Below are 12,449 nucleotides of genomic sequence, written 5' to 3' on the forward strand. Positions count from 1 at the left end.
TCTTAGAATAAATGTTTTTGTAGGCAAGCGGCTACATGGGTATGTTTGTGTTTTATTTCTATAAAGAAGACTCCTGGTTTACATAAAGACAGAAAACATTCTTGTTGGTCTCTATTACCAAAACAGTCCAGGGGAGTGGATCCTGGCCATGATCCATAGGTTTGGAACTGCCTGGCTATAAAAAAGGGATTATCTGAAGGGGAAAATCCACTCTTGAGATAATAAACATGGCTCTTCTCTTAGATCCTTTGAATTGGATCCTGCCAGTTCTTCGTGTTCAAGGGAACTTTGGAGACACAGATTGCATTACCTGCCCCTTGGTAGGCCCCATAGGCTCAATCCCCTCCAAAATGCTTTACCTTGAGGCCTACTAAAATCACTTCTCACATTGTAATGGCCCAAATGTGGGTTGGCAGATCTTTAACTCAGTTTATTTGAGTCATCTGGTCTGACCCTCACTCTCCAAGCTCTTGACTTCTAGCCTTGGCTACAACCTCACAGGTGGTTTGGCTCAGGCTCCTGGCTCCCAAGCAATAGCCTCATTTGCTTAGGTCCTTTTCCCTTTACCAAGACCTTCTGCTCTGGGTCCAGCCTTCTGGCTTTGGAAAATTCTTGCCAACACTTCTGAAGTCTCTCTCCTTTGTCAGCAGTGATACTGAAGGATACAGCAAAGAGGGGTTTATTTAATGTTGCCCCATTGCAGGATTTTGATTTGGCCTACTGTTGGGACCCAGGCTTTGGATTCTAACACCAGAGGACCTCAGAATAAGGCAGATCAACTACTATATCTTGGGTGCTGGTCAAGGTTTAGTGAAATAGCTATTTAGGGAAATAACTAAGGGAGTTTTGTCCCGTCTTATTCCCCCCTAGGACAAGGTAATGGTGGGCATCTTGGGACAAAAGGAAGGAACAGGGGCAGTGGCTGGGTGGCTCAGTGGGTTAAGCCTCTGCCTTTGGCTCAGGTCATGATCTCAGGGTCCTAGGATCCGCTCAGCAGGGAGCCTGCTTCCCCCTCCGCCTCTGCTTGCCTCTTTGCCTATCTACGCTCTCTGTCAAATAAATAAATAAATAAAACATTAAAAAAAAATGGAAGGAACAGGCTGAGGGAAGAGGCCATTTTATTTTATTTTTTAAAAGATTATTTATTTATTTATTTGACAGACAGAGATAACAAGTAGGCAGAGAGGCAGGCAGAGAGAGGAAGGGAAGCAGGCTCTCTGCTGAGCAGAGAGCCCGATGCGAGGCTTGATCCCAGGGTCCTGGGATCATGACCTGAGCTGGAGGCAGAGACTTTAACCCACTGAGCCACCCAGATGCCCCATAGGAAGAGGCCATTTTAGTATCTGCTCCATTTGTTTGCTCTGTTGAAGGTAGAGACTGACTAGTTACCTCTGAATCCCATGAGGAGAAGACTGGGAGTGTAGGGCTTTGGCCATGAAGGGTCTTGGTGGGAGCCCCAGGACTCAGTCTCCTTGTTGCCCATGGTTTCTTGCGTTGACTTGGGGGTCAATGTAAAATTGTTCTGCATCTGTAGGTTTTTTACTTGAAGTGTTGTGGATTTGGTCTTCAAAAAAAAATTTTTTTTTTAAATTTCTTTTCAGTGTAACAGAATTCATTGTTTATGCACCACACCCACGGCTCCATGCAATATGTGCCCTCCATAATACCCACCACCTGGCTCCCCCAACCTCCCACCCCCCGCCCCTTAAAAACCCTCAGATTGTTTTTCAGAGTCCATAGTCTCTCATAGTTCACCTCCAATTTCCCTCAACTCCCTTCTCCTCTCCATCTCCCTATGTCCTTCATATTATTTGTTATGCCCCACAAATAAGTGAAACCATATGATACTTGACTCTTTCTGTTTGACTTATTTCACTCAGCATAATCTCTTCCAGTCCCGTCCATGTTGCTACAAAAGTTGGGTATTCATCCTTTCTGATGGAGGCATAATACTCCATAGTGTGTATGAACCACATCTTCCTTATCCATTCGTCCGTTGAAGGGCATCTTGGTTCTTTCCACAGTTTGACGACCGTGGCCATTGCTGCTATAAACATTGGGGGACAGATGGCCCTTCTTTTCACTACATCTGTATCTTTGGGGTAAATACTCAGTAGTGCAATTGCAAGGTCATAGGGAAGCTCTATTTTTAATTTCTTAAGGAATCTCCACACTGTTCTCCAAAGTGGCTGCACCAACTTGCATTCCCACCAACAGTGGAAGAGGGTTCCCCTTTCTCCACATCCTCTCCAACACAAGTTGTTTCCTGTCTTGCTAATTTTGGCCATTCTAACTGGTGTAAGGTGGTATCTCAATGTGGTTTTAATTTGAATCTCCCTGAGGGCTAGTGATGATGAACATTTTTTCATGTGCCTGATAACCATTTGTATGTCTTCATTGGAGAAGTATCTGTTCATGTCTTCTGCCCATTTTTAAAAATTAAATTTATTTATTTTCAGCATAACAGTATTCATTATTTTTTCACCACACCCAGTGCTCCATGCAATCCGTGCCCTCTATAATACCCACCACCTGGTACCTCAACCTCCCCCCCCCCCCACCACTTCAAACCCCTCAGATTGTTTTTCAGAGTCCATAGTCTCTCATAGTTCACCTCCCCTTCCAATTTCTCCCAACTCCCGTCTCCTCTCTAACTCCCCATGTCCTCCAGGCTATTTGTTATGCTCCACAAATAAGTGAAACCATATGATAATTGACTCTCTCTGCTTGACTTATTTCACTCAGCATAATCTCTTCCAGTCCAGTCCATGTTGCTACAAAAGTTGGGTATTCATCCTTTCTGATGGGGGCATAATATTCCATAGTGTATATGAACCACATTTTCCTCATCCATTCGTCTGTTGAAGGGCATCTTGGTTCTTTCCACAGTTTGACGACCGTGGCCATTGCTGCTATAAACATTGGGGGACAGATGGCCCTTCTTTTCACTACATCTGTATCTTTGGGGTAAATACTCAGTAGTGCAATTGCAAGGTCATAGGGAAGCTCTATTTTTAATTTCTTAAGGAATCTCCACACTGTTCTCCAAAGTGGCTGCACCAACTTGCATTCCCACCAACAGTGTGAAAGGGTTCCCCTTTCTCCACATCCTCTCCAACACACGTTGTTTCCTGTCTTGTTAATTTTGGCCATTCTAACTGGTGTAAGGTGGTATCTCAATGTGGTTTTAATTTGAATCTCCCTGAGGGCTAGTGATGATGAACATTTTTTCATGTGCCTGATAACCATTTGTATGTCTTCACTGGAGAAGTATCTGTTCATGTCTTCTGCCCATTTTTTGACATGATTATCTGTTTTGTGTGTGTTGAGTTTGAGAAGTTCTTTATAGATCCTGGATATCAGCCTTTTGTCTGTACTGTCATTTGCAAATATCTTCTCCCATTCCGTGGGTTGCCCCTTTGTTTTGTTGACTCTTTCCTTTGCTATGCAGAAGAAGCTTTTGATCTTGATGAAGTCCCAAAAGTTCATTTTCATTTTTGTTTCCTTTGCCTTTGGAGACATATCTTGAAAGAAGTTGCTGTGGCTGATATCGAAGAGGTTACTGCCTATGTTCTCGTCTAGGATTCTGATGGATTCCTGCCTCACGTTGAGGTCTTTTATCCATTTTGAGTTTATCTTTGTGTATGGTGTAAGAGAATGGTCAAGTTTCATTCTTCTACATATAGCCGTCCAATTTTCCCAGCACCATTTATTGAAGAGACTGTCTTTTTTCCACCGTATATTTTTTCCTGCTTTGTCAAAGACTATTTTGGTCCTCAAAAATTTAAAGGAGAAGTTAAATGAGCTAGGGAGAGTTTTTTGGCAGAAAGGATTTGGATTGCCGTTTACCATTCACCTATCCATCATTCACTGCCTATCAGTCTACCATCTATTTATCCATCCATCTATCTCTCCGTCCATCCACCCATTCATTAGCCTTTGAATTCTGTAAGGCAAGGACCATGATTTATTCATTTTGATATTTCAAGGTCAGTGTGCTTGTCACATAGTAGATGTGTTGGTTTAATGAATGAACAAATGTCCTAGGCAATGTTCTAATAAGAATTAGAGTATTCTTCTATAGAGTTTTCAACTGGGATAATAATGACTAGATAAAAACAAGAATATATGTAACTTGGCAACCCAATAGACATGTTCTTGGGAATTACAAACAAGGGCTATGGGAGTCGAGAAAAGGGTGAAATTACTTTCAGTCTTGGGTGAGGGTGTTGGCAATCACAGGAGGCTTCATGGAGGAGGTGGCATTTAAGTTGGATGTGGAAGGACAGGTAGGCCTGGGTATTAGAGATGGGCAGAGGGCAGGATTCTAATCTCCTTTAAGAGGAAATCTTTTTTCTTTTTTTTTCCCCAGGAAGTCCTGAGCAGCTCTACCTTATTGGTTCACCCTATTCCTTTGATTCCCTTGGGCTTCCTCAGGCCTCATTCTGATCATACTCCCTTCCCTGTGTGGTGTCCTGAGGGGCTGGAGCATTGCACTCATTAGACTGGGCACTTGTCTGCCTGCAAATCAGCTGTCTAAGATCTTCAGCTTGACAAGCATTACAGGGGGACCATCACTTTTAAGGAGGATATAGTTTATTATGTGTGTGTGTGTGTATGTGTGTGTGTGTGTGTGTGTGTGTGTGTGTGCTCGCGAGCCTATGGGGACTGTCAGGGAGGCAGACACATTAGACACAGATTTTCCATACTTTTAGGAGATTATTAAGAGCAACAGTAGGAGTCATGCAGGTAAAAGGGGTATGGACCTGGAGCTGGGGTGAGAGGCACAGGGTAGAAGGGTGCTCTAGGTAGCAAGAATATCAGCACAAGAGAAGGGAAGTGTGGCACAGCTAAGTATGCCAAACAGCTTAGCATCCTTATAATTCCACTCTTAAGGACAAGAGTGGTGGGAGTGGGAGCTGGGGAGTTGGGTTGAGGCCAGGCTGTGGAGGACCATGGCTTGACCCATTGTCCAGTTTTTTGGGGCTTGGGGTTTGTGCTCTAAGACTAGACAAGCTCAGACTGAGGCATGTCTGAGAGAACAAGCTCTGGATGAGAGGAAGAGGGAACTCTGGGCCACCTGCTTTCAGGGTGTGGCCTTTAGGTTCAGGTTGTGTTTTGGACTCACGTCGGGAGCTTCAAACAGCTGTAATGCTAAGCCTTGTTACTGCTCTGCCTCCTTTCCTGCTCTTCTCTACTATGAGGTATTGTTCCAGGACCTAAGAGGCTTGTCATCACTCCATTGTCTCCTGGCAAAAGCGTTTTCCTCCTACTGATATCCATTCCTTCAGTATTTGCTGTGTACCTTCCATATGCTGGGGGCTGTCAACACTGAATCTGAACTTAAGTAGTATTCCATGGTCACCTTATTTCCCACTGTGATCACATCCTCTGCTTTATGTCCAACTGATTCCCTTGAAGTCTGCAGCAGAGACAGTGAGAGCCCTGCTTTTCAAATCATTGCGTGGAAAAAGAAATCTAAGTTTCTTGTTAACTTTTTCTTCCCTGGGTTAAATGATCACTTGACATTTCTCCCCTCCTTCCCTTTTAGCTTTTGTTTCAGGCAATTTATTTCATAACTTCATAAGTGGTTTTTGGAATCTCCTGCTGAGGACAAGATGTGGTTTCTGCTGTAGACAACCTGCAGTTTCAGGAGCACGCTGGACAAATATGACTCAGCACCCACACGGTGGAGAGCTCCTATTGTGCAGGAAGAAGCTTACAGATAAACGATTATTGAGGGAGAGCATCTCTCTCAGTTTTCTTATCTCATTTCTCTTCTCTGTAAGTGTACTGTTCCTTCAGTTCATTCTCACTGCAGGATGTGGAAGTGAATTATTTAAAACTGGGAGGCAAGTGCCTGTCCTAGAAGTTTAGGAAGAGGAAGCCGGTCTCAACACCTTCTCCCTTGGCCCCATAACTGAATCTCTACACAGCACTCAGACTCATCTTTCTAAAAGTCAGCTCATGTCTTGCCTTTGCTGAAACACTTCAGAGACTTCTCCTCTCAGAGTAAAAGCTGGCCTTACTCAGTGTCTCAAAGCCTCGTTGACTTGTCTCCCATCCCAGCTGCCTCAGACCTCACTGTGCTCTTCTTCCCTCACTCTGCTTCAGCTGTGCTAGACCCATACCGTTCCTCACATGGTCCTCACACTCCTGCCTCAGGGCCTTTGCATTTGTGGTTCCCTCTGCCAGGATGTTCTTTACTCACATGATTGCATGTAGATTCTTAGCTCAGGTCCCCTTAGACCACCCTCTGAGATAGCACCCCTGGTCATGTCTACTCCCCTCTCCTGCTGCATTTATTTGGTAGTTCCTTTCACAGCCTGAAAAATATATATTTATTTCTTTATTGTCTGTCTCCTACTGGCACAGGGACTCTAGAAGACTAGGGATGTCATCTTTTTTTTTTCCACTATTGCATTCCCAGTGCCTAGAACAGTGCTTGGTAAATAGTAAGTGCTCAATAAATATTCATTTCATGAATATAGAGAGTGTGGGAAGGCTGAGCAGGGCTGATGTTTTGCATCTGTGGAAGAAGGACATTAAGTCAAGAATATGATGGAGAGTTGGGCCTGGCTGGCTCAGTCCAGGATCTCAGGATCTTGGGATCAAGCCTTGGGTTGGGCTATGTGCTCACTGGGGAGTCTGCTTGAGGATTCTCTCTCTCCCTTTGCCCCTCCTCCTGCTTGTGCTTTCTCCCTCTCTCAAATAAATAAATAAAATATTAAAAAAAAAGAATTCAAACCCCTCAGATTATTTTTCAGAGTCCATCTGAGGGGTTTGAAGTGGCGGAGGGGGGTGGGAGGTTGGGGTACCAGGTGGTGGGTATTACAGAGGGCATGGATTACATGGAGCACTGGGTGTGGTGAAAAAATAATGAATACTATTATGCTGAAAATAAAAAAAAATATGCCAGGGAAATATAAACATAAAGAAAGAAAAAAAAAGATTGATGCAGAAAATGGGTGGTTGGGTCACACTGGAGCAATTAATTCACTTAATTAACCTGTGATTATTCTAGAGCAACAGAAGTACCCATGTTAGTGCTCATTCTCATGTGAGAACAGGAACACATCCCAGAGTGGCACAAAATGGCAAATACAAAATAATAGTGAACGTTTTCTGGGTATTCAGGATGTCTAGGTACCATCCTTAGTGTTTACCATGCATTATTTAATTCAATTCTCACAACAGCTAAGGAAGATTAATCTGCTATTGCTTTATCTTACAGATGAGGAAGCTAAGGCTTGGAGAGGTTTGGTAACTCGCCCAAGAATACAAGCAAATGAGAGGCAGAGCCAGGATTCAAGCCCAGGACTACCTGGCTTACCTGGGGGAAAGCCTGTAGCTTTCCCCCAGGCAGGATCCATGTGAACCAACAGATGAAGAAGGAGACAGAACCTATACTTGCATTGAAAGAAGCACAGCGTCCACATCACAGACAGTAAGGATCCTTCTAGCAGTTTTGTCACACATTACATCACCTCTGAGTATTATACCTTAATGAGGCACCGAGATTTTAAGAGTTTCATTCACAAAATAGAGTGAAGAGTGCTGGAAACTGTGAGAAGCAGCTGGGTATATTGAACCCAGTTGAGAACAGCTTCTGGAAATTCAACAGTATTTTCTTATGTCAGAATAGGTGTCCTACAGAAACCAGGGAGGTTTGTGAGTGTTGCTCTGGAAGGCCAGATGAAAGCAAAGTCATGTCAGTTCAGGTCACATCCATTAAAGGCCTGCCAGGACCAAATGCTGATGGACACAAAGGCAGGGAAGATGGCAGTGCCGGCACTCAGAGGGCACAGCCTGGCAGGGAACTTCACCTGGGAACAGCGAGATCTGTCTAAGGGACAGAGCTGTCCAACAGTGGAAGAGTTGGAAGGAGTTTGAGCCCTGAGGCTAAAGGTCTCAAGGGGCTGTTGTGTTAATTGCCAGGGTTCCAAGCATCCAAATGTGCACACATGTCTGTAGACTGAATAAATCGTATGTTTTTCATGCATGTGTATTACCATTTTGAAATGCATGTCAAACAGTAAGTCACTGTTTTACAGTGTATAAAATCAGTTTTTTTTTTTTTTTTTTTTTTTTCCTTCATTTTTTTTTTTTTTATTTTTTATAAACATATATTTTTATCCCCAGGGGTACAGGTCTGTGAATCACCAGGTTTACACACTTCACAGCACTCACCAAATCACATACCCTCCCCAATGTCCATAATCCCACCCCCTTCTCCCAAACCCCCTCCCCAAAAGCATTGTTGAGTTCACAGTAATTTTATTTAAAAGCATTGTTGAGTTCACAGTAAAAGTGTATGTTCTCCAATAATACTGAGAGTACAAATTTTTTTTTAAAGATTTTATTTATTTATTTGACAGACAGAGATCACAAATAGGCAGGGAGGCGGGCAGAGAGAGAGAGGAGGAAACAGGTTCCCTGCTGAGCAGAGAGCCCGATGCGTGACTCGATCGCAGGACCCTGGGATCATGACCTGAGCCGAAGGCAGAGGCCCTAACCCACTGAGCCACCTAGGTGCCCTGAAAGTACAAATTCTTTTTTTTTTTTTTTTAAAGATTTTATTTATTTATTTGACAGAGAGAGATTACAAGTAGGCAGAGAGAGAGAGAGGAGGAAGCAGGCTCCCTGCTGAGCAGAGAGCCTGATGCGGGACTCGATCCCAGGACCCTGAGATCATGACCTGAGCCAAAGGCAGCGGCTTAACCCACTGAGCCACCCAGGCACCCCCAAATTCTAATCTATATGAATGTCAATATAGGTTTTTGATGTGAAAAGGGGCCTTCAGATCTGGACAGGGGTGGGAGCCAAAGTGGCATCATGGTCAGGTGGGTGAGACCCTTGTAGACCCTGACTTCATTGATCCCACAAAGAGGTGGCCTCCTGCTGGAGCAGAGGGTACTGAAGCTAGATCCAAGAACTTCCTCAGTTTAGGGTGGTGCCTTGATGGCCTGGATATGCCAGAAGTTTGGATAAATAGCCTTCCATGGCGATCCTGAAGAGCAGGAGAGGCTTCGTGGAAAGACAGGGGACTGCCTCGAGGCAGAGCAGTACACTGGCCAGCCTCCTGGTTGCAGCGTCCTATGAGGCTGATTTTATACACTGTAAAACAGTGACTCACTCATTTATCTAGGGAGAAGAGCTTAGGATGCTTAATTAAGCTTCAAATAATCCAGATGTACAGGGTGAGTGTAAGTCAACTGTGTTTTTTCCAAATATTTATTGGGTCTTGCCAATCCAGAGGGCTGGGCAGGACCATCATGAATTTCAACCCAGGGTTGCTTCCTCCACTTCCATCACCTGTATCACTGAGGACTCTTCAGTCGAATCAATGTTCTAGTCCTGCTAATACATTTCTAGTTCCTGGTTGGCTTCCTGTTCCCTCATGGGCAATGCCTGCTCTGAAATTGTGGCAGCAGAACAAGAATAGATTAAGCCCTTCCTTCTACTCCTTCTGCTACTGTCTGGAAAGGTCCCAGCTCTAGAACTAGGTGAAAACAATGGTGGGTTGTGACTTTGCTTCTCAAAGATTCTTCTTCAAGCTAATTCCCCCCAGAGGAATAGCAAGTATGGCTTAGAATCAGTGGGCTCTGGCCATGGCTGGAATCTCCCCCAGTTCGGGGACAGTTGGGTACCTTGATTCACTGTGGGTTTATGAATCCTAGGGATTCATACCCTAGACTTCAGGGCCCACACCCAGCCACACAACAACCTCGTTCTGTCAGGCAGGCCCTCCATCCTATTCCACCCTCCAGTGCCTTTCTTCTCTAGCCAGGGCTACCTCATCCCTGTATTGGTCAGGGCTCATTCCTGCAAATATGAACATCCATTCTGTCAAATGTAAATGAAAAATAGTGCATTAAGGGACATCGTTGCCCCCGGCATCTCTGGGAGTTGGGTAGCCTAGAGTCATGCTCAGCCACACCTGGGGGCTGCTCTCCTGACAACGACGTGGCCATTGCTGTTGTGCCCATGATGTTTGGGGCAAGGTGACAACATCCCACCTCTGCCCATGGAGGCCCAGATGTGTCTGTCATTGCACTCTCTAGGAAGCCCAATTGCTTTGTCTGTCCATGGCTATCTCCTTACATCATCTATATCAGAGTCTGAGTCTCACAAGGGTCTACCTCATTGGAAGAATCTAGCCCAGAGGCCTGGCCTTCAGCTGTAAAGGAGTCTGGGAACATCTTTTCTGGATTTTGCCCTAGGAAGGTGGGAATCACAATGTGGGAAATAGCCAAAATGTAGGAATCGTGTTCACGATGTTGTGTAGCCACAAATGACAAAAGTCTGCCATGGTCATCACTTTCTGAATCCAACTATGCTCGTTTTCAACACTGAGACTTGGCTCATGACCACCCGGGTTGAAATGCTTTTCCTTGTCTCTAATCCTGCCCTTCTCAGAAGTTTTGGCCCACGTCTCTTCATGAAGCTTTCCTGTATGATTCCTTGTTTTTCCAACTGTCCACGCCCTCACAGCACCCACTACACAACAAACAGTTTTACAGTCTTGCTTGGTTTGGCTTGTCTAGACTGTGAACTCTTTGGAAACGATTCTAACACATGGCAACTGAGAGAGTCAAGGCTCAGAAAACACTCTTCATATTTGCTCACTGGTTTTTCTGTGGAAGGCTGACAGTTGAGGCCCCGCTTCCCCTCACCCTAAGTCATGGAGTTTGATACGGCTTCTATCTATCCAGCCCCAAGCTGTGCTCCCATTCCCTGGGGGGGGGGGAGGTTACGTGGATAAATGCAAATGGAATAATCATTTTATGGAATTGATTCTTTTGACAGGCAAGAAAGCTGACAAGAATAGTTAACAATGAGAGTGAACATGGCCTGAACTCAGGGGGTATGCTAGGTAACTTTCCAGGCATGACAATGACCTTATGAGAAACATATCATTAATAACTGAATCTTATAGACAAGGAAACTGAGGCCTCGAGAGGTTAAACCTTGCTCAGGGAGGTGCAGTGACAACACTGAGATTTAAAAACTGGGTCTGTGTACACCTGAACTACCATGATGTATGTCAGTTAGATTTCCATTAAAAAAATTTGAAAAAACTGGGTCCATTTGGCTCTAAAGTACTTGGTTTTTAATACTAAGAAAAATAAATATGGCCCAATTTTTGTGACACATTTTTTAAAAGATTTATTTATTTATTTTAGAGAAAAGGAAAGAGAGAGAGTGAGAGAGAAAGTGTGGGGTGGGGAGGGGCGGAGGGAGAAGGAGAGAGAGAATCTTAAGCAGACTCCATACTGAGTGCCGAGCCCGAAATTGGACTCCATCTCACGACCCTGAAGTCAGGACCTGAGATCAAGACCAGAGCTGAAATCAAGAGTCAGATGCTTAATGGATTGAGCCACCCAGGCGCCCCTGCGAAATATTTTTTGACACACTTGACAGATCCCACTCATCTAGCTCTGTTCCTGTGAGATTCAGAGGGGCCAAGGTGATTGCCATCTTCAATGGTTAATGATGCTGAAACCCAGAGGATCTAAACAGCTTTGGTCATGTTTAGTCATGGGGTGGGGCTGGCCCAGCTCTGGGTTTGGTTCATTCTTTAAAGTGTGGTTCTTCTGAGGGAGAAAAGTGAAGGAGGGTGGCTATTGGTGGCCACCGTCTCGGCCTTGGGCCAATTTCACATGTCATGAAGTCTGGGCCAGTGGCTGGGGAAGGTCAGAGTTTCAGTTTAGACTTGCTACGGAGGGGATCCCAGTACAAGGCAAGAGGCAGATTGTAGGATCTCAAATACCCAGTCAACTTCAAGCCGACTCTGGGACTTTATTTATTTATTTAAAATTTTATTTATTTATTTGAGAGCAAGTGAGCAAGTGAGCTGGAGAGAGAGAGAAAGAGAGAGAGAGAGAGAGAGAGAGAGCACATGAGGAGGGGCAGGCTGAGGGAGAGAGAGAAGCAGACTCCCCTCTGAGCAGGGAGCCCAGCTCGGGAGTTCCATCTCAGGACCCTGGGATCCTGACCCCAGCGGAAGGCAGACATTTAACCAACTGAGCCATCCAGGTGCCCCTGATTGATTCTTTTTAAATTAAAATATAATAGACAGACAAAATTACATTAGTTTCAGTGTGCAAGTAGTGATTCTAAAATTACGTACATTATAAAATGCTCACCAGGTGTCTGTCACAATGCAAAGTTACTACAATACCATTGACTATATTCCCTATGCAGTACTTAACATTCCTGAGATTTATTTATTTTTTAAATAAATATTTTATAAACTGAAAGTTTGTGTCTCTTAATCCCCTTCATCTATTTTGCCCATTCCCCACCCCTCTGATGGAGTGATTCTCAATTGGTTGGTTCCTGAACTGTGATTCCACAACATTTTTTCTACTGGAAAGGAGGAGGCATTCATTGTGCATGTATATCTGCACACCAGATTTGAGAGGTCTGGATTCCTCATGCTAAGA

The sequence above is a fragment of the Mustela putorius genome, unplaced genomic scaffold, assembly GCF_011764305.1.
Source record: "Mustela putorius furo isolate JIRA1106 unplaced genomic scaffold, ASM1176430v1.1 tig00537227_pilon_pilon_pilon, whole genome shotgun sequence".
NCBI classification, from domain to species: Eukaryota; Metazoa; Chordata; class Mammalia; order Carnivora; family Mustelidae; genus Mustela; species Mustela putorius.